Below are 22,968 nucleotides of genomic sequence, written 5' to 3'. Positions count from 1 at the left end.
TTCACTGCTGTAAATTACTTTAAATTCGATCTTATTTCTTTTAATATGTTGTTCTGCTGCTCACTTGTTTATTAAACATTTTCATTAAACATTTTCATGTTTATTAAACATTTTCATTAAAGCTATGTTATTATTTCTTAAATTATAGCAGACGTGAGGCCGAAACATCCGTTGAACTATTTTGAAATAAAAACAACATAAACACACCTCTCGATGTAGCATTCCCTCATTTGAGAACAACTGAATTAATATAAAAACAGTCCGTGTGTAATTGATGAGAGCCTGCAGAGAAAGCTTTATATGTAAAAACAAACAGCAACAAACAAAACACCAAACTATTTACATTGCAACAATTAAGCAATCACTGCTTTGTGAAGAACAAAGCATGTGGGAAGATCTTTGTCCTTTCTGATGCTGCTTTCACTCCACTTTCCAGGTCATTGTACATCTCCTAGGCAAAAGCAGTCCTCCTGCAGTATGCCACATAATGTCCAAGAGAATCCTGGGTCAAACCTCTTTGAAATCCTATGACTGCTCTCAAAGTAAACATATTCTCTTGCAGCACCAGACTAGAGGGAATTTCAAGCAGGGCAACTTCTGTCCAACTCGTACCAAAGTCGGTGTCAATCCACAAACATTCTCCCAGACTGTAGCTGTGGGAAACATTCGCCGAACACAGAGCCTTTCCTGTACTGTTGTCTTGCTTTTTAAATGTAGATGGACACTGAGATGCATTTTGGATTGGTCGGAGGCAAGTAGAGTCAGGAAGGCTCAGTCCTTCTTCAGCAGCAGTCTGAAGATGAGTCATGCCACAGGTCTGCAGGACAGCAATGTTGGTACACACAAGCGGAACTTCCCTTATTACTTGAGTGCTTAGGCTGCAGTACGGTGAGGAACATTGTTTTTTCAAGTATACACTTGGAAGATTCCTCGTGGCTCTCTCAATCACTGTCGAGATGTGGCATTGTGCATCTATTTGGAGAGCACCAGAGGTTAGGTGGACAGGCTTGAATATTTCTTTCAGGAGTTCTGCCCTCTTGGAATACACGTGTTGTGTCACAACTCGTGTTGCGATTGTTTTTACCAAGTGGAGGAATGGATTGTCACAGGTCTTGCTGCTTACAGCCTTTTCAAATGAAAAGCTGTCACCATAAGAGCAAGAAAGACTGAAACACGGCATCAAATGCACAAATGTTGAGCACAGCGACTTTCAATTTGGAAAGTTTAAGAGGCTGTTGTTGGTTTCCATTTTTCAACAATTGCACCTTGACTTTTTTACGTTCCACGGATGAATCCACATGCAGCCACTCAGGACAAGGAGAGAGATATGAACTCATCTTCCTTTTTTGGGTGGAACTTCTAAGCCTCTCCAGTTCTCAACTTCTGTAATTTGAAGATTGTTTGCAGCAGCATCAGATTCATCACCAAGGTCAGCATCATTTTTTACATTTTTTCCCCCACTCTGGGAAGTAGAGACATCGTCAGGTCTTAAGACAGTCGTAGCATCACCTACATCAGCCTTTTCTCTTTTTTGTTTTGCAGCAGAAATCCGCATGTTTCCGTCAATGAAGGCAAGATGACGAGCAACAAACCGGTCGACACGAATGGGAAGGCTTTCATGCTTGAAAAGCCCATTTTTTATGTTTTTAAACTCTGCTTCAACAGCTGCCGAACTTGCAGTGATGGTGGTGCTTCGGAAGAGAGGGACCATTCATTACTCCTGTCCAGAGTGGTAAGTAACTTCCCAGTCTGATGATGTGGGGAATAATCTCAGGGAGGAAGTGGATGTTATCTCTGTCTCCCTCAGCCATGGCAAGTGACCTGCTCTCCTCGCATAATTCAGTCACCCACTGTCGAGCATTAGTGTGGATCTGTTGATGCGCCTCGACGGGTTCCTGTGCCTGAACCTCTGTGTCTGGCATGCTGATACAGTCTTCTTGTGCAATTTGTGTTTTTAGATATTTCTTCCGCTTTTCTGATGGGAGAGGGGTTCCAGAACTGTCATTACCTTCGGACTCACTCAGTGCCACAATAGTGATGGCACGTAGAAGTTCTGTTGAATGTTCCACACATTGTGACTTGAGTAGTTGTGCTAATGATCTCACATAAAACTCTTTAACACGATGTCTTTTATTTTTCAGGCAGTCCCACTGGCAGATCATTTTGATGCAGTGTGCAACATCTACCCTGACAAAGCATGGCGGCAGGTTTGCATGCTGATTCCCAAGTAAGACTTTAAAGCACTCATTAATGTAGCTCTTCAAATCGGGATGTGGGGTAAAAGCTTTGACCAGAGATCCAAGAATTGCGAGAGAGAAATCACTTACAGCTTCTTTTGGGACCGGTGCACCTGCATGTATCCATTCTTTTAGCCACCCTGTGATAGCGCTAACATCATGCTTCTCTGATAACATCTGCACCACTGGGACACTACAGCTGTTATTTCCCATCAGAACACCCTGATAAAGGAAGATGTGGCCGGACGAGCCATTCGGTCTCACCAGTTTCTTAACTACTGAGCCAGTAGCATCAAAGCATACAGTTGGATGAGGTTTTTTTTGACAATGTCTTGTACACATGCATTTGTGTTTGACTCCAGTAATGACAGAAGAATTTGTCAAGTCCAATGTCTTTGATGCTCCCACTGTGAGGTGTACTGTACTTTAACAGCTGCAATGACAAAATTGGATTTTTATCTCCGAATGCCGAATCATTTCTCTCTTGTTTTGCCTTGCGCAGGGTGGCCAAATTTGGGAGGTGGCTTGGCTCAGGATCTCCGAAGTTCATTAGTGTTGTTGCTTGCGGTGCCCGCCATACATGTGGTTCCATCCTGCCCTCAACAAGTTCCTTGGCTATCTTCACATGCAACTGCCCAGACAGGAATCGCTTTGAGCTGCCAGTGTAATGAGAGTCATCAATGTTCTTGATGTAAACAGTTGAGCATCATTGGACCGTCGAGTTCAGGCACTCTGTCGCAATTGATGTCAAGATGGCCATGACATTCCCTGCAGTGTCCTCTAATTTCAATATACAGTGGAACCTCGGTTCTCGACCATAATCCGTTCCTGAACCCTGTTCAAAAAGCGAATTGTTCGAACACCGAAACCATTCCTTTACTGCTTGCACTGACTTTCTTTGGAGGCATGATTAGGGGCTAAAACACTTCGTACACCTCTATAAAACGCGAGAGCAAAACGCAGCACGTCCGCACGCGACAACAGTTGATCACGAAGAGAGCAAGAGAGCGATCTACACCCGTACGCCGCTCAGCATCCCACCCTCGCGTACGCACTCACGCGTCATACCGGCGTTCGAACTCTGATGTTTGTTCGAACTGCGAAGCAAGAATTTCTCTATTTTTTTGTTCGGACTCCGATTTGTTCGAACTCAGAGTCGTTCGAGAACCGAGGTTCCACTGTAATTATTTGTGACTAATGGATAGACTCGACCGAGTTGTGTGCTGTGTGGGCAGCGTGGGTTCAGTTTCCACTCAGTGACGGTGTCTATGTCCGTCCTGTGACTAGCTGGCAACCAGCTTAGGGTGTTGTGCGCTTTTCGCCCGTAGTCAGCGGGGATAGGCTCCAGCACCCTCCCGCGACCCTGTACAGGATAATGACATGACATTAACGATAGCCTAATCATTCAATTGTTGCACCTTTTCTTGCCTGATGACGACCGTTTTATTGCGTGCTACTTTTCAAACTTGTAACTATGCACTCTTGTATTTATTCTTCCACCTTCCCCCTGTGTTTTCCATCAGGTAAGCTGTGACCTTTCCTGTCTTTGTCACTCCATACACTGGCAAGTACCGCGGGCAGTCCTAGCCTGGCGGAAAGGGGCAGTACTCGTAAACTGTGCTGCTTCTGGAGACCCCATGGCTGCGGGCCCACCATCTCCCTCTGCGAGCAACCGAAAGCTCACACTGGTGTAGTTTGCAACCAACAACGGGTCAGAGGGTCTACACCAACACATGAGCTGTCCACATACCAGGAGGTCGGGAGGAAGCAGAACAAATTGCCATTAAACAAGGGTTCCTCAACTACGGACATGTAAGTTCAACAACTCTGCTCTTAGTGTTCTGGTTTGCACAGGTGAAGGGTAAAAAACACAACTCGGTCGAGTCGAGTGTACCACTACACCTTCAGTGACCGCTATAATTAATCTGGAATCAAATATTAAGTATTTTGATAATCGGTTAATCATTGAGAGACACTACTTAAAATTCAAATTGCCCAAGTCCTGACTTCAGCCTCTCGAAAGTTAATTTTCTCTGATTTGTGACTCAGAATAAGACGGGCAAACACCGGCATTTACTTTGGAAAACAATGATAAACATTTCTGACTATTTTCTGACATGTCACTAGTCACAAAGTGAATCATTTACAATGCATGGAAAAAGCGGGACTATTTTACAGTTCATGCTCAGTGTCTAGAAAGTCAGCCTGGACCATTTGACTGACCTACGGTCAAAAGTCACGGCGCAAACTGTGAAATTAATGCCAATACCACATGATCGATGGCCAGCGTGTTAAAAACAATGGTAATATTATCGTGCATCACTGGTAAATAATACATTGTGAAATTTAAGACACGCTCCCAACAACCCGAGAGATATTTTTCAAATAATCAAAATACAGAAAATGAGAATGAGGTTTATTTGCGAAAATGCGGCTATCTTTTATGTTGCCTGTTTTCCTTTTTAAAAAAAATTAAACACGCCAAGACAAAAAAAATGAATATGAACAAATTCCTGCCATCTTTTTTGTTAATATATCACAGTCATGTCTCCTACAAAAGAAACAAAAAACAAAGGAAGAGAATAAGCTTATTATTATTATTGTTTTAATAGTTTGCTGAAGTCTCGCTGCCAAAGATGTTAATAGTAGCTATTAGTCAGAATTTTGTCAGGATAATAAATCATCAAGTCAGATTTAAAAAAAAGAAAAGTAAATTAAGGATGAAAAAGACTGTCAAATCGGTGTCAAGTCATATCTGCAGCAAAACTTACTCGACTTTGCTAACATTACAAAAATTGCTACATTTCTTATCGGATTCGTAAAATATTTACCTTTTCAAAGAAGTAGATAAACACCATTCCATTCAGTGTATCTGACATCGACTTACTGAAAACACAATATATCAGCGTAAGAGTATGCAAGCATAAATGGTATTAAACAAATTTTGGTGTTTTCCACTAAACATAAAGCACCACCCGAGAGCTATTAAGTCCGGTGTTTTACTGACAGTTCAGAAGAACAAGGCTTTTATTATTTCTTAAATGATGTTTACGCAGTCTTTATCACTTAATGTCTCATTTCTTAAATAATGTACACAATACCTCGTACTAAATACGAGAATGCGCTCTGAAAGGAGCTCTTAAGATTTTACATCAAAATATAAAGCAGCTTAATTTATGTTATCATTCTAAATCATTCAACCTTAATTTATTTACCGAACAATGCTTCTGTTTTATGATGGACTCGTAGTCGGGCACCAGTGGATTTTCGTAGTCGGGCACCAGTGGATTTCCATATTGGCAGATTTTTTTTCTATCTCTCTTCAATATTATTTTAAGGTTTTGGGGTCGTTTGTGCTGGCGGCAGCCGTCTTTACTTTTGACCACCTGCGGGCACGATGACAATAAATTCTAAATAGCGATGGTACGCGATACAGTGAACGCTTAATGATACTTGTTAACTCTGGAAACTCTCTGTCTTTAACTATTTCATCCTGGCTGGCCGACTTTTGCGGTAATTTATTTGTTACCAAGTGCAATTTTATTACTCTGTGGGGCAAGCTTCAAAGCAGAGACTTCCCTTTAAACCTTTCTGTGCTCCTATTTTCGTAGGTGTATGCATCTTGCGATGATAAAAAAATTCCTTGATTTTATGACGCGTCACTTTTTGACCCATTTTCTCCCTCGCAGCTAAATGAAGGCGATCTGCACCTCCAAAACTGGCTGGTTGAATGGGATCGTAGTACAATTTTTTCAACCAACGCTTAACGCTCATGACGGTTTATGATTTAGTGACAAACGTCACATTGTTATTTGTCTAAACACACAGACGCAAAACCCTCTTTTTTTAAAACATCCATTTTTTATTGAAAGAAAAATCAAAAATATGACAAGGTTCAGTCTGGTTACACATGATAAGGATTCTCTAAGACGTAAAAAGTCTATAGGTCAGGGTTAAAACAGATGGATTAACTTTTGATTCTAACAGGTCTTCAAACATCTTCAATTCGTGCGCGAGATCCACAGGTTGTTGATGACGGAGACGGTATCTTATCACATCGTTAAACAACGTGAGTATGCTAAGTCACTTATCTCATTTTCCAAAATATTTTGAAACGTGTCGATCGAACCCGAGCGACTCAAAGTAGCTTCTATAGCCAAAAAGCGATAATTTTCTCAACACATTACCCATTTTTAGTCAAAGTTAATATTTTCTATAAGATATTCTTCGAAAATATCAAGTTGATCACGATATATCATAAAACATACGCTCTCATCCACTTTAAGGCGGTCCGGTAAGTCCTTTACGAGTGCTAAGTCCACCATTAAGATCTCTACAACTCGCTTGACTGTTTCTTTATCCGTTTTTACAGAACACAAATACAACAAGTAGTGAATACAGGGTAAAAACTTTTTATCGCAAAGGATCGGCATGATGCGCTCATATTGCAGTCTTAGATAATAATTATTGCATAGGTATCTATAGCTATGCAAACAACCCCGTTTTTTGTGATACTTTATCACAAAGCGTCTGACCATGTAAAGAATCGCCGCTTTAACAACTATTACGACATCCATATCAACCCATCCCTTAGGAGGATCAACCCATGACATATGTTGTACATCATCCTTGGAAATAGGTGCAGGTCCGGGGTCAGGGTCGTTGACGGTCTGAACCTTAGAGGGTTCAAGCGAACGGTTTGAGAACTCTTGTTCGGACCAACTAGGTACTCGTACCTCCGTGATTTGTGGAGATTCAGCCTGGTCGGACCAACTGGGCTGTTGTACCTTCTCGTTTTGTGAAGATTCTGCCGACGAGGTGGGGGTCATCGGAGGTGTCGACGGCGGTGTCGTTGAAACGGGACGGCTCCACCCTGAATATGATGGCTCGCCAGTGTTGTACGAGGCTACAACAGGGGTTGGTAAGATTCCCGTACCGCCCACCCATAAAGAGTATGATGGTCCTGCCTGGTCCTCGTCTGTTTTTGTAGGGGTTCCATCCTGGTCTACATTTGTACAGGCGTCAACCTGTTCCATGTCAGGTGCAACGATGGTTGTCACCCTTCTCGGTGTGATGTCCATGACCATGCGGCGTCTTGTTCTGAGCGTCTTCATTTTTAGAGTCGGTCTGGCTCTTCAGCCGGAAAAATTGGTTTGTCTGTGCAGAGCGTGACTTGGGCTTTGGCTGTATTGAGACTGGGGTCGGGATATGATAGTAGGGGATGTGCTTATTTTTGACAGAAGCGTGATTCTGGGGGGCGGGCGGTGTTGTTTATGCTTACAAACACGACCACAACTTGGTGGTCGTCTGTCTGTCCAACTATAGATAAGAAATACGTGAAAACATGTCAAAGCTTGTTGCAAAGATGACTTGGGGATGTCTACAGACAAGATGATGTTCCTCCTTGAAAGGTAAAATAATTGGTAAAACAACCTTAATGATATCTTAGCTTAGCTGCTATTTCTTAACCTAAACGCATGTTGTTTCTTAGCTGTATTCTATTTTCTTAACCTAAATGTATATTGTTTCTTAACCTAACTACATACTATTTCTTAGCTGTACGCTGTTTCTTAGCAGCATGCTATTTATTATATATATATATATATATATATATATATATATATATATAATATTTCTTTGCTTACCTGTATAAACTACAAACATGAGGGTTGCCTAGCTGTGTGCTATATTCTTAACCTAGCTGTATTCTATTTCTTAACCAGGCTGGTTGCTATTTTACTCAGCGTATGGACTACAAAAAAGGACTACAAACATGGGGGCTGCCGGAATGTGACGTACAGGGAAATAGGAGGGTGCGACGGGCGGGAGGGGTGGAGACATCGCCCTTCATTTTTCTCGCCCGGGGCGGGATAAATGACGGCGTTTGACTGTCCAAATGTAGCCAACAAATACATGTCCAGACATGCAAACATGACTAGGCAGATTTTACAAAAAGGCAAGGGGTCTGACGACCGGATGTCGACAGTTGCCTGCCACTCACTATCTTTTGAAACACCTTGAGGCTGCTGCAGGCTTGGAGGGTGTCTATGGCCGGCGTCTTGCCCGGACAACCCCCCAAGCCTGCACAATACCATGTTTAAACTTTTGTCGCTGGGAATATGTCCAGACATGTTTGCAAAAAGGGCAAATATCAACCGAATAAACATATTATTCAAAGGTAATAACAACGCCTGCTCTTCTCAACTCATATTATTTCACTCGTTTAATTTAATTTTATACATCTACATTATTTAATTAGATATAGCTCATTTCATTGGATGCTTTATATACTTCAGATATTAAAATATGGATGACCTATATCCACCGAATAAACATCTTATTCAAAGGTAAAAACAACGCCTGCTCTTTTCAACCCATGTTATTTCACTTATTTCATTTGGTTTTATTTATTTAAATAGAACATTTCATTGGATGCTTTATATACTTCAGATATTAAAATATGGATGACCTATATCCACCGAATAAACATATTATTCAAAGGTAAAAACAACGCCTGCTCTTTTCAACCCATGTTATTTCACGTCAAGTCAAGTCAATTTTATTTGTATAGCCCTTAATCACAGACAGTCTCAAAGGGCTTTACATAGCCACAATCGACATCCACTGATCTTAACCCCCAGGAGGGCAAGGAAAAACTCACAAAACCTCATTAGGGGAAAAGTGAGAAACCTTGAGAAGGGACCACAGATGGGGGAATCCCCCTTCCAGGATGACCAGGCTGCAATGGATGCCAACTGGGCAACATTTGACACATACAATGATGCTATGCAATAATAGATGAGATAATATAAGAGTCAATTGAATGAAGTGCTGCAGGAAGATGACTTCAGTGGAGTGGGTCCTTATCCAGGGCCGTAATATCCATGGCAGCATATCCGAAGATGAGCCTTCGATCTTGTACCGGTCAGTTGGTGTAAATTCAGTACAGCCACTTCCAAGTGAATCGCCATCACCTAATTCGGGGAATTGGGAACAGAAAAGAAAGAACAGAAATAGCAAACAGGCCAACAAGTAGTTCAATGAAGTGCTGAAATATAAGGAAATCAGAAAAGGCGCTGCATGAAGACGACTTCGGCAGAGCAGGTCCCTTCCCGGTTCGTCAGTGCCGTAATCTTCAAAGCATGTCCCCATCACCTAATTCCCAAGCAGGGGAAGGAGGGGGCAGAAAAGAGAAGAAGCGGCAGTAAACAGGCCAACAAATAATTAAATTAGATTAGTATACAAATAAATTGATCAAATGTCGCGCTGCAGGAAGACGACATCACTGGAACAGGTGCATGCCCAGTTGGTCAATGCCTTAAACTTCCTAGTGGCTCACCGTCACCTAATCCCCCAGCCGGGGGAAAAGGGGGCAGAAAAGAAAACAAAAGAGAGGAAAAAAAAAAAGCGGCAGTAAACAGGCCAACAAATATTTCAGCTAAATGCACAAGAGTATAAATGCGTCTTTAATAGTGTTTTGAACATTTCTACTGAGGTGGCGCCTCTAATATCTGAGGGAAGTGCATTCCAAAGCATTGGTGCCCGAATAGAGAACGCTCTAGAACCTGCGGACTTCTTTTTGGCTCGCGGGATCACTAAAAGACCAACATTTTGTGAGCGAAGGTTTCGGGACGGAACATATGGTACCGCGAGGTCAACGAGATAGGAAGGTGCTAAGCCGTGCAATATTTTAAAAGTAAGTAGCAGAACTTTAAAATCACATCTCAAGTGGACCGGAAGCCAATGCAAATTGGCTAATATCGGGGTAATATGATCAAACTTTCTCGTCTTAGTTAAGAGTCTAGCTGCTGCATTTTGAACTAACTGCAGACTTTTAATACTCGACATGGGGAGACCCGAGAGCAAAGCGTTACAATAGTCGAGGCGAGACGTAACAAACGCATGGATTAAGATTTCCGCGTCACACATTGATAGAATTGGGCGAATTTTAGCAATGTTACGCAGATGAAAAAACACAGTTCGAGTTATATTTTTTATGTGCATTTGAAACGACATAGTTGCGTCAAATATAACACCGAGATTTTTTGTTGAATCCTTTTGGATAATATTACATTTATCGATATTCAGAGTGGTGTCTTTGAAAAGGTACCGATGACGCGCTGGTCCAATGATGAGCATCTCGGTTTTATCTGAGTTAAGACGCAAAAAATTGAAAGACATCCATTGTTTAATTTCGGCAAGGCACGCCTCTAATTTATAGCAGTCGCGCGGATTCGTTATATCCAACGGCATGTATAATTGCGTATCATCAGCATAACAGTGAAATCTAATGTTATATTTCCGTATAATATCACCAAGCGGTAGCATATAGATGCTAAACAATAGAGGTCCAAGTACCGATCCCTGCGGAACTCCACATATGATCTTACAAAGATCCGAAGTCGTATTGCCATGAATTACACGGTGCGTCCTCTCCGACAGATACGAATTAAACCAAGAAAGCGCTGAACCTGAAATGCCAACACACGTTTCAAGGCGTTTTAATAATATGTTATGATCAACGGTATCAAAAGCGGCACTAAGATCGAGTAAGAGTAATATTGATGAGGTGTCGGCGTCCATAGCTATGAGAAGATCATTAGTAACTTTAGCAAGGGCCGTCTCAGTAGAGTGGTCGGCTCTAAAATCCGATTGGAAAGGTTCAAATTGATTATTAGCAGTCATATATTCATTAAGTTGTTGCGCTACGACTTTTTCAAGAATTTTTGCAATAAACGGAAGATTTGAAACCGGCCTATAGTTGATGAGACTCTCTGGGTCGAGGTTTGGTTGCTTCAATAGCGGTCGGATAACGGCGGTCCTAAAAGCTGCTGGTACTACACCCGTGGTAAGCGATAGATTTATTATATTTAAAACAGACGGTCCTAGGGTCGTAAACAGTTCTTTAATTAGTTTGCCAGGAAGCGGATCGAGCACACAAGTTGTCGGTTTTGCTGCACTAACCAATTTTGTTAGGCTCTCAAGAGATATTTTTTTTAAATTGACATAAGGTTATCGCATAAAATCGTGAGCTGAATAGGAAGAGCTATCCGAGGTTGGTCGCTGTTGCGTTAGCATTGCTACGGTATCAAATAAATATTTAGGGTTGTTTTTATGTAAGACAATTAATCTAGAATAATAATTAGTTTTGGCTAAATTAAGCGCTTCTTTGTATATTAGTAAACTATCGCACCATGCCTGACGGAAGACCTCAAAGTTTGGTCGCACGCCATTTGCGCTCAAGCTTCCTACAAGATCGTTTCAGTACGCGCGTTTCCTCTGTAAACCACGGAGTAAGCCTCTTTGGACGAGTTTTAGTTTTTAAAGGTGCGACGGAGTCAATCGCATTTAACAAAGCGACATTAAAGTTATTTGTGAGATCATCATTCGTACCAATATAATTAGGAAACGGAGCAGTTGCTAAAGGGAGTAGCTCAGAGAACGCAACGATGGTTGAGGAGCTAATGTTGCGGCTGCTATAATTTTGATTATGGTCAGAACGATGACAATGAGCCAAGACTTCAAATTTGATAAAGTAATGGTCAGATATAGCACTGGTATATGGTAATACAATTATTTTTGAAGATGCTAAGCCTCGGGTTAATACCAAATCTAGCGTATTGCCATTTATATGCGTTGCTTCATCTATTATTTGCGTGAAACCAAACATATCAATGATTGTCCGAAACGCTACGGTAAGTGGTTCCGACGGGAGATTCATATGAATGTTGAAGTCGCCCATGATAAGTATATTATCCGCATGAGTTACTAAATCAGCTGCGAATTCAGAAAATTCATCTAAAAAGCCGGAGTAAGAGCCAGGTGGACAATAAAGAACGGCAAGATAAAACGGCAGCTCGGCTGAGGATCGCATAATGAGAACTTCAAATGTTTTAAAGGAATTGCTAGGACGAGGACTAAGTTTTAGATTAGATTCGGAAATGAGGGCTACACCCCCGCCTTTCTTTTGAGGGCGCGCAACATGCGAGCTCACGAAGTTTGGAGGCGAAGCCTCATTTAGCGGTAAAAACTGATTCGGTTTTAACCAGGTCTCGCAAAGACCAATCATGTTAAGATTATGGTCTCTAATAAGGCCATTAACTAACAAGGCTTTCGATGAAAGCGATCTAATATTTAAAAAACCGAGTTTCAGTAAAATAGGTCTATCTAAGTTATTCCGCGCAACAGGACTCCTGGTCATAATATTAAGGAGATTGCCTTGCTTAGGTCCCGGATTGTACCTCGAGCGACTATAAACGCGGCGAGAAATTCTGACGGTCGGAATCCGATAGTTATTTACCAGCTTTCGAGTGCTATTATTTTGAGAGAACGGCTCGTCGTCAATAAAACCGACCGAGGAGGAATGCTTAAACCCATCATGTATTGCCACCTCAGTAGAAATTATATCAGTATGAGATGTAACAGCGTATGGTGTGTAGCGCTCAAATCTAGAAGAAAAGCTATGTGTGTTGTCTAAGTCTAGCATAGCGCTAGTTAGCTCTAGCCTTACAGACTCCATACCCTTCCTTACAGGCTCACTATTCGCCTGCAGCCCGACCTGCTCTAATATGGATAGTCATGGAAGGCTCAAACAATAATCTATGTTTCTAGAAAGATTGATGGCGCCTTCCCAGTTAGGGTGAAGGCCGTCCATCCTCAGCAGGTCGGGTCGGCCCCAGAAAGAAGGCCAGTTATCTATAAACTGCAGTCCCTGCTCACTACAAAAACTAGCCAGCCACTTATTTAGCGAGAATAATCTACTAAACCTCTCATCATTGCCTCTCGCAGTCAACAAATAAGTGAGATGGTATTGAAGTGCAGAACATGTATATAGGGAAGAGAAAACCCTCATGAGCCACTGATGCCAACTGAATACCCCAAACGCCCATGGCAAAGAGTGGGTACAGATTTGTTCGAGCTAGGAGGGAAAATTTACCTAATCGCTGTGGATTATTTTTCCAGGTTTGTTGAGATTGCCTGTCTGAACAAAACCAAATCCAAAGACATTGTCACCTGATAAAATCCATGGTCATGTGGCATCATAGGATTATACCTTGATGCCCAGTCGCAGCAGAAGAATAATTCTGATATGTAGACAACTTCTCTCGTTAGCCAACTGGCGTAGTTTATTTCAGCAACACACACGAACTGCTCTTCTCCAGAGCCAAAAGCAGAGAGAGAGAAATAAGGCTTGAACACCTGCCTAACATGGCATCGTCTGTTAGCGACAGCACCCCTTGTGGCAAATAAGCACATTACAGTAACAAGCAGTCATACAATAACACTCAACACTCCCACTTATGAATGTCTTGTATACTGTACAACTTTCACAAAGGCAAAAAAAAAACAAATAACATGACATTTGAATGTCAAATATTTACATGCCAAACAGGACCCCTGTAAATTTCTTCAATTTAGATTTGGTAACAGGCTTGGTCATAACATCTGCTGCCATGTCATTTGTGGGACAGTAAACAAGTATCATCTTCTCGTCTTTTATAATGGATCTAATAAAATGATATTTGATGTCCACATGTTTACACCTCTGCCTGTACACAGGGTTCCTCGCAAGTGCGATAGCCCCTTGATTGTCCTCATGAATGATAGTTTTCGTGTACACATAGTCATCAATACCTTTTAACAGTTGTTCCAAATAAATACACTCCTGTATTGTTAGGGCTAAAGCCATGTATTCTGCCTCACAGGTAGATAGTGCTACTGTTTGTTGTTTCTTGGTCCTCCAGGAGACCAGTGCACTGTCTTTACACATGCTCACACAATACCCTGTGGTACTGCGTCTGTCAGTGGCGTCCGACGCCCAATCTGCATCACTGTAAGCTCGAATACCAAGACCTTCGCTGCTCTTTCTAAAACAGAGCTGTCTGTCGGTTGTACCTCTGAGATAACGCAAGACATGTTTGACCGTGATCCAGTTCTTATCTGTGGGTTCAGAAAAATGCTGCGATAGTCGGCTCACCACAAAACATAAATCAGGGCGTGTGCAGGTGGCCAAATATATGAGACTGCCAACCGCTTCTCTGTACATTTTCACGTCAGTCATTCTAGGCGCATCTTCAGTGTAGTCTAGTTTTTGTTCGCAGGGTGTTTCCCTTGTTCTACACATTTGCATGTCAAATCGGGTAAGGATCTTTTCCACATACTTTGTTTGTGACATATATACACAGCCTTCCGACTGGCTGAAGACCATGCCAAGGAAATGTTTTAATCTGCCTAGATCCTTCATTTTAAACTTGATGGAGAGCATGCTCTTCACTTGTTCTAATCCACTAGTGTTATTGGCTGCAATGATAAGGTCATCCGCCCAGATAACAATTATCACTTTCCCTTCTACTTTAGACTCTTTCGTGTATACACAGTGGTCTGCTGGGTTCTGGATAAATTTGTTCCCGATTAAGTATTTGTGAAGTAATAAATTCCAATTACGTCCAGATTGCTTTAGGCCGTAAATGGACTTCTCCAGCTTACACACTAGCCCATCTCTTCCTTTCTCATAACCCTCAGGTTGTTCCATGTATATTTCTCTATCAATGGGTGCGTGCAAATATGCTGTTTTTACGTCCATTTGGTGTAAGATTAAGTCATCCTGGGCAGCCTTTTGCATTACTACCCGTACACTAGTCAGATTCGCTGTCGGTGAGAATGTTTCACCATAGTCTATTCCTGCTCTCTGGCTATATCCCTTAGCCACAAACCTGGCCTTGTACATCTCACGTCCATCACTGTTTTCCTTGATTAAATAGACCCACTTTCCTCCCACTGTCTCCCGGCCTTCTGGCAATTTAGTCAAAGTAAAAGTTTGAATGTCCTCTAAGGACTTCATCTCCTCATCCATTGCTTTCTTCCATCTTTCTGACTCAGTTGATGTCATGGCCTCTTTAAAGTTTTGGGGAATATTACACATTACTCTGTAGCAGTAGTCTATACTCACAAGTGTACTGTCCTCCTCCTCACTGCTGTCTTGACTATAATCTTTTAGATAACCCGGTGGTCTATGCTCTCGAGTAGGATATCTCCCACTGCTTGGGACCTGTGGTGTCCCTTTAGGGTGCTTGTCATCATCGTCCTTCGGTAGTTTTGAACCACCAGTTTTTATGTCTGTGCTCACACTTGATTGTGTGGTGTCTTTGACTTCACAACTCACTCTAGGTTCCAGTTCTAACTCATAAGTCTGCGTTTCGTCTTCACATGTTGTCCTGGTGACAAACCTTACCAGTCTATGCTTTTGTACTTTTCTGTCGCTGGGATAATAAACTAGAAAGGCTGGACTGCCTTTGTCGTGCCCCACAAAATGTCCTTTTTCGCATCTAGAGTCTAGTTTACCCCTGTCTTGTTGATAGGCATAGCATATTGACCCGAATTTGTGCATCCTAGATAAGTTACACATTTTCCCTGTCAGTGCTGTGTATGGTGTGGTGCCAGTATGCTTATTAAAACACCTATTTCTTGTATATGCTGCCTCCTGAACAGCATAGTGCCAGAGGCTCTTTGTTACATCTGGCCATCTCAAAGAGAGTACGCCATTCCCTCTCTGCTACGCCATTCTGGTGTGGGGAATAAGGGCAGGAGGTTTCATGTCTAATCTTGTTCTTTCGTAGCAGTGTCTTAAAGTCTCCGTTTGTGAACTCTGTTCCATTGTCTGACCGTGTGCACTTCACAGTGCCGTAAGGTGCTACATCAGATAAGAACTTCTCTGTAGCTTGAAGAGCATCACTCTTTGCTTTCAAAAAATAAACAAATACAGCCCCTGTATACACATCTGTAAAAGATTGCACATACTTAAAACCATCAATGGATTAGTTGCTAATAGGACCAGCTAAATCTGTGTTCACCAGTTCTAGCGGTGTCTTTACCTTGTCAGTTGGAGTTCGGTTTCTCGTTTGGGTGAACTTCCCTTTTATGCATACATCACATTCTTTATCAGGCTTGTGTTTCGCACCACTAATGTGCATGCCAACTGTTACATTTTGCAATTTCAATATATCCTCATAGTTGCAGTGCCCCATTATCTCATGCCATGTTTGAATATCATGGCTGACTTTACACACATCGTTTTCATCACACGCTGTTTTCAAGTAGTACATTCGGTTATGCACATAAATGTCAAATAAGATAAGATAAGATAAGATGTCCTTTATTAGTCCCACAATGGGGAAATTTGAGGTGTTACAGCAGCAAAGATATAGATCACACAGAGTCGGCGGCGTAATGTAGCCGTTAATGTATAACATTAGCAGCAGACATTCAGAAAAAGCATGCAAATATACACAGTATAAACGTATCTAAGTGTAAGGAAACACTCCTAATGTTTGTCCATTATACGGAGGGGGAAACGCTGTAATGATAAAAACTACTGAATGATTGAAAATACTGCAATCATAAAAATATTGCAATGATAAAAGTACTGTAATGGTAAGAGTACTGAAATGATAGAAAAGTACTGCATGATAGAAAATACTGCAATGGTAAAAGTACTGTAATAGTAAAAGTACTGCAACGATAGAAAAATACTGCAATGATGAAAGTACTGCAATGGTAAAAGTACTGCAATGGTAAAAGTACTGTAATAGTAAAAGTACCGCAATGATAGAAAAATACTGCAATGATAAAAGTACTGCAATGATAAAAGTACTGTAGTAGTGAACATCCTGCAGTGGTAGAAATACTACAGTGATAGAAGTATTGTAATAAGAATACTGTAATGGTAAACAAAATACATCATTGGTCAATATTTAAGTACACCCTTGGCTGAAAGTACAGTAGTAGTTAATATTGCATCCTAGGACTGCACAATTGCACTAATGCCCTCCCGTTTGTAGGCCTGACCCAATGTTCTTGTTAAAAAGTCTGACAGCAGTTGGCAGGAAGGAGCGGCGAAATCTCTCTTTGGTACAGCGAGGGTGTAAAAGTCTGTCACTGAAGGAGCTGTAAAGTGTTCTCAGAGTGTCATTGAATGGGTGGGCTGGTTTGTCCAGCATTGATGACAGTTTTGCCGTCATCCTCCTGCCCCCCACTGAGTCCACAGAGTCCAGGGAGCAGCCCAGGACAGAGCTGGCCCTCCTCACCAGTTTGTCCAGTCTCTTTTTGTCTCGGCCCGAGATGCCTCCTGCCCAGGAGACCACTCCATAGAAGATGACTGATGAAACCACCGAGTCATAGAAGTTCCTGAGGAGTGTTCCCCGAACGCCAAAGGACCTCAGCCGCCTGAGTAGGAAGAGTCTGCTCTGACCCTTCCTATAGAGAGCGTCTGTGTTGTCGCTCCAGTCCAGTTTATTGTTCAGATGAACACCCAGGTACTTGTAAGTTGAGACCCTCTCAACGTCTGTTCCCTGGATATTCACTGGTGCAGGTGGAGAGTGCCGACGCTTGCGGAAATCCACCACCAGCTCTTTGGATTTCCCAGCGTTGATTTGGAGGCGGTTCTGCTGACACCAGTCCACGAACCCCTGCGTAACCCCTCTGTACTCCCGATCGTCATCGTCAGTGATGAGGCCGACAATCGCAGAGTCATCAGGTTGTGGAATTGTATTTGTAGTCCGAGGTGTAGAGGGTGAACAGGAAGGGAGCCAGCACAGTTCCCTGCGGCGCTCCCGTGCTGCAGAGGAGCACGTCAGACACACAGTCCGGTGTTCTCACGTACTGTGGCCGGTTTGTGAGGTAGTTGTGAATCCATGTGATGAGGTGGTGGGCCACTCCCGCCTGCTCCAGCTTGTCTCCCAATAAGGCGGGCTGGATGGTGTTGAAAGCACTTGAGAAGTCAAAGAACATGATCCTCACCGTGCCCCCCGCCTTCTCCAGGTGGGAGAGTGAAGTGTGGAGCAGGTAGATGATGGCATCATCCACACTGATGCCAGGCTGGCATGCAAACTGGAGTGGGTCCATTGAGGAGCTGACCAGGGGGCGCAGATGGACGAGGACCAGTCTCTCCAGGGTCTTCATCAGATGAGACGTCAGCGCCACTGGTCTGAAGTTGTTGAGCTCCTTCGGATGGGGTGTCTTTGGAACCGGAACCAGGCAGGATGTTTTCCACAGCTGGGGGACTCTGCCCAGCTTCAAGCTCAGGTTGAACATGTGCTGGACGATTCCACACAGCTGGTCTGCGCAGGATTTGAGGAGCTGGGAGCTGATCCCATCTGGGCCTGCCGCCTTCCTCGCCTTCATCTTCCTCAGCTGGTTCTTCACCTGAGATGTTGTGAGGAACAAGGCTGAGCAGGAGGAAGTGGTGGTTGTCTGATGTGGCTGGGAACTGGAGCCTGTGGAGAGAGAGAGGGGCGAGAGAGGGGGAGAGAGGGTCTTGTTCGCAGTGGCAGGAGGGGTGGGTGGGGGCTGCATCAGGGAAGCCTGAGCGGGGTCAGACATTTGATCAAACCTATTGAAAAATAGGTTCAACTCATTTGCCCACTGAAGCCCCCCCCCCTTCTGGGTCTTACCTGCTTGTCCGTGGCCTGAGATGGTCTTCAGGCCCCTCCAGACATCCCTGGCATTGTTCCGCTGCAGTTGTTCTTCCATCCGCATCCTGTAGGACTTTTTCCCCTCTCGGATCCTCCTTCTCAGCTGACGCTGCACTCTCTTCAGCTCGTCCTTGTCGCCTGAAACAAAAGCCCTCTTTTTCTCCTTCAGGAGAGCTTTAATGTCCGGTGTGATCCAGGGTTTGTTGTTGGAGAAACATCTTACAGTCCTGGTGGGAATGGTGTTCTCCATGCAGAAGTTAATATAGTCTGTAACTGTGTCTGTTAGACCATTAATGTCCTCACCGTGAGCTTCGCTGAATACCTCCCACACAGTTGTGTTGAAACAGTCCTTCAAGGCCTCCTCGGCTTCTCCGGACCATCGCTGAGCTGTGCGTGTCACAGCTGGCTGCCTGCGGACGAGAGGTTTGTACACAGGCAGGAGAGCAACCAAGTTGTGGTCAGCTTTGCCCAGCGGGGGGAGGGGCAGTGACGTGTACGCCTCCTTGGTGTTGGCATAGAAGAGGTCCAATATTTTATTGTCTCTGGTTTGGCATGTTACATATTGTGTGAATGAAGGCAGAGAGGAGGAAGGAGAAGCATGATTGAAGTCACCAGAGATAAGGAACAAGGCATTTGGGTGCTGTGTTTGTAGCCTGCTCACAGCTGCATTCAGTACATCACAGGCTGTCTCACCGTTAGCAGAGGGAGGCACGTACGCCGCCACCGCGATCACATGACTGAACTCTCGCGGTAAATAGACCGGACGCATGCTAACAGCTATCATCTCAATGTCCCGACTGCAAAGTTGATCCTTAACAGTTATATGCCCAGGGTTACACCATCTATCATTAACAAACACAGCCAGCCCTCCCCCTTTTCTCTTACCGCTCTCCAGTGTCCTGTCCGCACGTAGGATTTGGAAGCCGTCCAATTCCACGACGGCGTCCGGCGTTAGCTCTGTTAGCCACGACTCCGTGAACACCAGCAAGCTAGCCTCCCGGACAATCCTCTCGTGCCGGGTTAGCGCTGTTAGCTCGTCCATTTTGTTGGGGAGGGATCGAACATTCCCCATAATAACGGACGGGAGGACGGGGTGATATCGTCTCCTCCTTGCCTGGCGTTTAGCCCCCGCACGACATCCCCGTCTCTTCCTCCTCAGCTCGCGGGGAATATCGGGTCTCGCTCCGGGAGCACACGCGGGGTTAGCACGGAGTGCTAACAGCTGATCTCTTGTGTACACGATCGATCCGTAGCTCCGAGTTTCGTCTCCGGACACGATCGCGCAAAAAACAGCCCCCAACAGTAGTAAAACCACCGCAAGTTGGATGTCCATTGCTGAGGTGAGGTAAAAATAAAATAAAAAGGGTAAAGGGAAAAAACACACGAAAAAGGCTCAATAGTGAGCCACGCTGCTGTAAACAGGCAGCCACTCGCGCGGCGCCGGAACCGGAAATGTTGTCCCATCAGGTGCCGTAAGAACGTCTTCACCTTCCTTGAAGAACACTTCGACACCGTTAGCCGTAGCTGACTTCACAGAAAACAGTTCTTGAGGGAAGGATGGGATGTATAGGGCGTTCTTTAACGCGACTTTACACCGACGCCCCTTACTGTCGATTAAACATACCTGTGCATCTCCCTTGCCTCGTGCCAGCCCAAAAACACGTTTTCCATCTGCTAGTTCCATGCTGTGTTTCTCCGGCCTGAAATCACTCACAAAGTTCTTAAACCTTCTTTTGTCATTCATAATGTGGGACGATGCACCTGTGTCCACAATCAGTACCGTTCGTTGTAATTGCTGTGTTGTCCAGCTGGTATCCTCAGTCTCCATCCTGAAGGAGTAATCCTCACCTCCAGTTGCTCTGCTGGCGTCATCATGTTGCATTTCATGGCTGCCACCGCCGTCATCTTCTCCGCCATCTTGGACGCGTGCGTACCGGGCGCTCTGTCCGCGCTTCTTCCGGCATGCTTTGTCCGCGTGTCCCGTGTGTTTACAGAAACTACACCAAACAGTCTTTGAGCAGTCATCTTTACGGTGACCCCTTTCGCCGCATCGCCAACACGCCAGCCCCGTCGGCTGTCCGCTTTTCTTCTTTTGCGCCGCCCGTGCTTTCATCACTCTCTCTCCCGCCTCCTCGGCGAGCGATCCTGTGTCTTCCGCTGCCTCGAAGTTCCGTAATTTGGCCTTGAACTCCCCCAGCGAAACGTCCGTTGAGCCGTGCGTCACCATTAACGTGAACGGCTTATATTTTTCCGGTAGCCCTCTCATAATCATTGCCATCATCAACCCTTCGCTCGGCGCTTCACCCGCGCGTCTCAGCGCCGTGATAATCTGTTCAGCTCTGATGATATATTCAGTCACAGTCTCTGTGTCCGCTTTCTTCAGCGCCGTCATCGTAATGTATAGGGAGACGATGCGGGGCCTACCTTTGCCGATATAGTGTTCTCGCAACACTCTGAGACTTTCCCGGCCCTTGTCTTTTGTGTCTCTGAATATGAGTCCTAAACTTGTGTTGTCCAGGAGTGGTGCCAGCGCACAATATGCGTCGGCATTCAGCTTGTCGTCCTGGGCCCTGGCTTCCTCTGTCAGTGGGCCGGTCGGCTCTTTCAAAATCGTCTCTTTCAAACCCACTCCGTGCATACAGCACAACATCCTCTCTTCCCAGAGCTCGTACTCATCTGCTCTCCCATCGAAGGTGGGCCACTTGCTTTTGCTTCTGTTCGCCATGGCTGTGTGTTCGTAGCTCCGCTTTACTGTCCGTTAGCCTAGCTTTAGCTTCCCGCGGTACTCCCGCCGCTAAACTAGCTATACCTTGCAGCTAACTCGCTACCGTTGCTTCACCGTGCTAACGTGCACTTCGTTACTGCATTCAGAATCTATTCTCGCGACTCTGGGCCCATAACCTGATAAAATCCATGGTCATGTGGCATCATAGGATTATACCTTGACGCCCAGTCGCAGCAGAAGAATAATTCTGATATGTAGACAACTTCTCTCTTTAGCCAACTGGCGTAGTTTATTTCAGCAACACACACGAACTGCTCTTCTCCAGAGCCAAAAGCAGAGAGAGAGAAATAAGGCTTGAACACCTGCCTAACATGGCATCGTCTGTTAGCGACAGCACCCCTTGTGGCAAATAAGCACATTACAGTAACAAGCAGTCATACAATAACACTCAACAACACGGACACCGACCGCTTGCGTCAATTTGACTCAACTTTGGGTTGTTCAAGAAAGATGGGTCAGAGTGGGTCAGTTTATATTTTTGATCGAGGTTGTGTTTTTTTTTTTTTTGGGGGGGGGGGCAGCAGTTTTAAGAATGTGCAACCACATATCATGAGGGTTTTTTTGCAGTGCAAAGGGCACTCAAACCAACATGAAGTTTTTGCTTTTTTTTTCCATAAAAAAAAATCGACTGACTTCAAACTGTGATATTATTGAGGTACACCATAAACAGATTGGTTAAATTTAACCAATAATTTGTGATATGGTTAAAACATCCAATCTAGAATGTTGAAGGGTTGTGATTTCAACCAATCTTTATTGGTGAAAGGGCCAACCGATACAAATTGGTCGTTTTAACCAAGATATTGGTTAATTTGCGGAGAGAAAAAAAGGCCATGGTATGAATTTGAACCCACAACATCAACACTGTTTAGCACCTCATCAGTCAGAATTGAAACAAAAAAAATGTCACAACCAAGGTCACGTCTCCAGTGCAGCTAAATACTCAGATAAAACAAACTACAATGTCCAAAGTGTGAAGTTTCTTCTTCACTAATTAGGGTCAAGGGTTCATCGTTACATTAAATAAAATCAATGAATGACAATGATGTGAATTAAAACATATTAAATGAATTACAATTAATTTTTAAATGAATATACTTGTTCTCTGGGTCTATATCAACTACACACTGCACATGAATACAGCCAACAGTGGGGCGAGTGAAGTGTACTCTCCATAACCAATTTCATAGGTTGGATGGCTAACCAAATTGGAACCGAAAGTTGAAGTTCCTGATCTAAATGTTTGAGTCAACTCAAACGTCAGTCACTGAACACAGCGCCGATGCTTGTCGCTCTTATTTTGAAACTCACAATTGCACCACTTACAGTGGCGGACTTTCGACGCTCCTCTGACATTCAAAAAAGTGGCACGAGACTTGCTGCGATGCCTCGTGGGCGCCACCGTGTGCCCACCTGTTGAACTGCATGAAGCGTGGTGTTATGAGTTGAATAGCCCGAGGACGACATTACAAGTGTT

General features: G+C 43.9%; 1 protein-coding gene and 1 pseudogene across 1 annotated transcript in view; both read left to right on the top strand.

The window, feature by feature from the left end:
* Positions 1 to 22,968, top strand: part of LOC148341609 (uncharacterized) — a 137,701-nt gene that overhangs the window by 102,613 nt on the left and 12,120 nt on the right. The gene's annotated exons all lie outside the window — the stretch shown is intronic.
* LOC148341611 (uncharacterized) lies at positions 412 to 21,606 on the top strand (annotated as a pseudogene).

Source organism: Idiotropiscis lumnitzeri, chromosome 2, assembly GCF_059441095.1.
Source record: "Idiotropiscis lumnitzeri isolate Australia: NSW breed Sydney's pygmy pipehorse chromosome 2, RoL_Ilum_1.0, whole genome shotgun sequence".
Taxonomy (NCBI): Eukaryota; Metazoa; Chordata; class Actinopteri; order Syngnathiformes; family Syngnathidae; genus Idiotropiscis; species Idiotropiscis lumnitzeri.
Note: the sequence above shows the minus strand (reverse complement) of the source record. Positions and strands in the feature narration are given on the sequence as shown.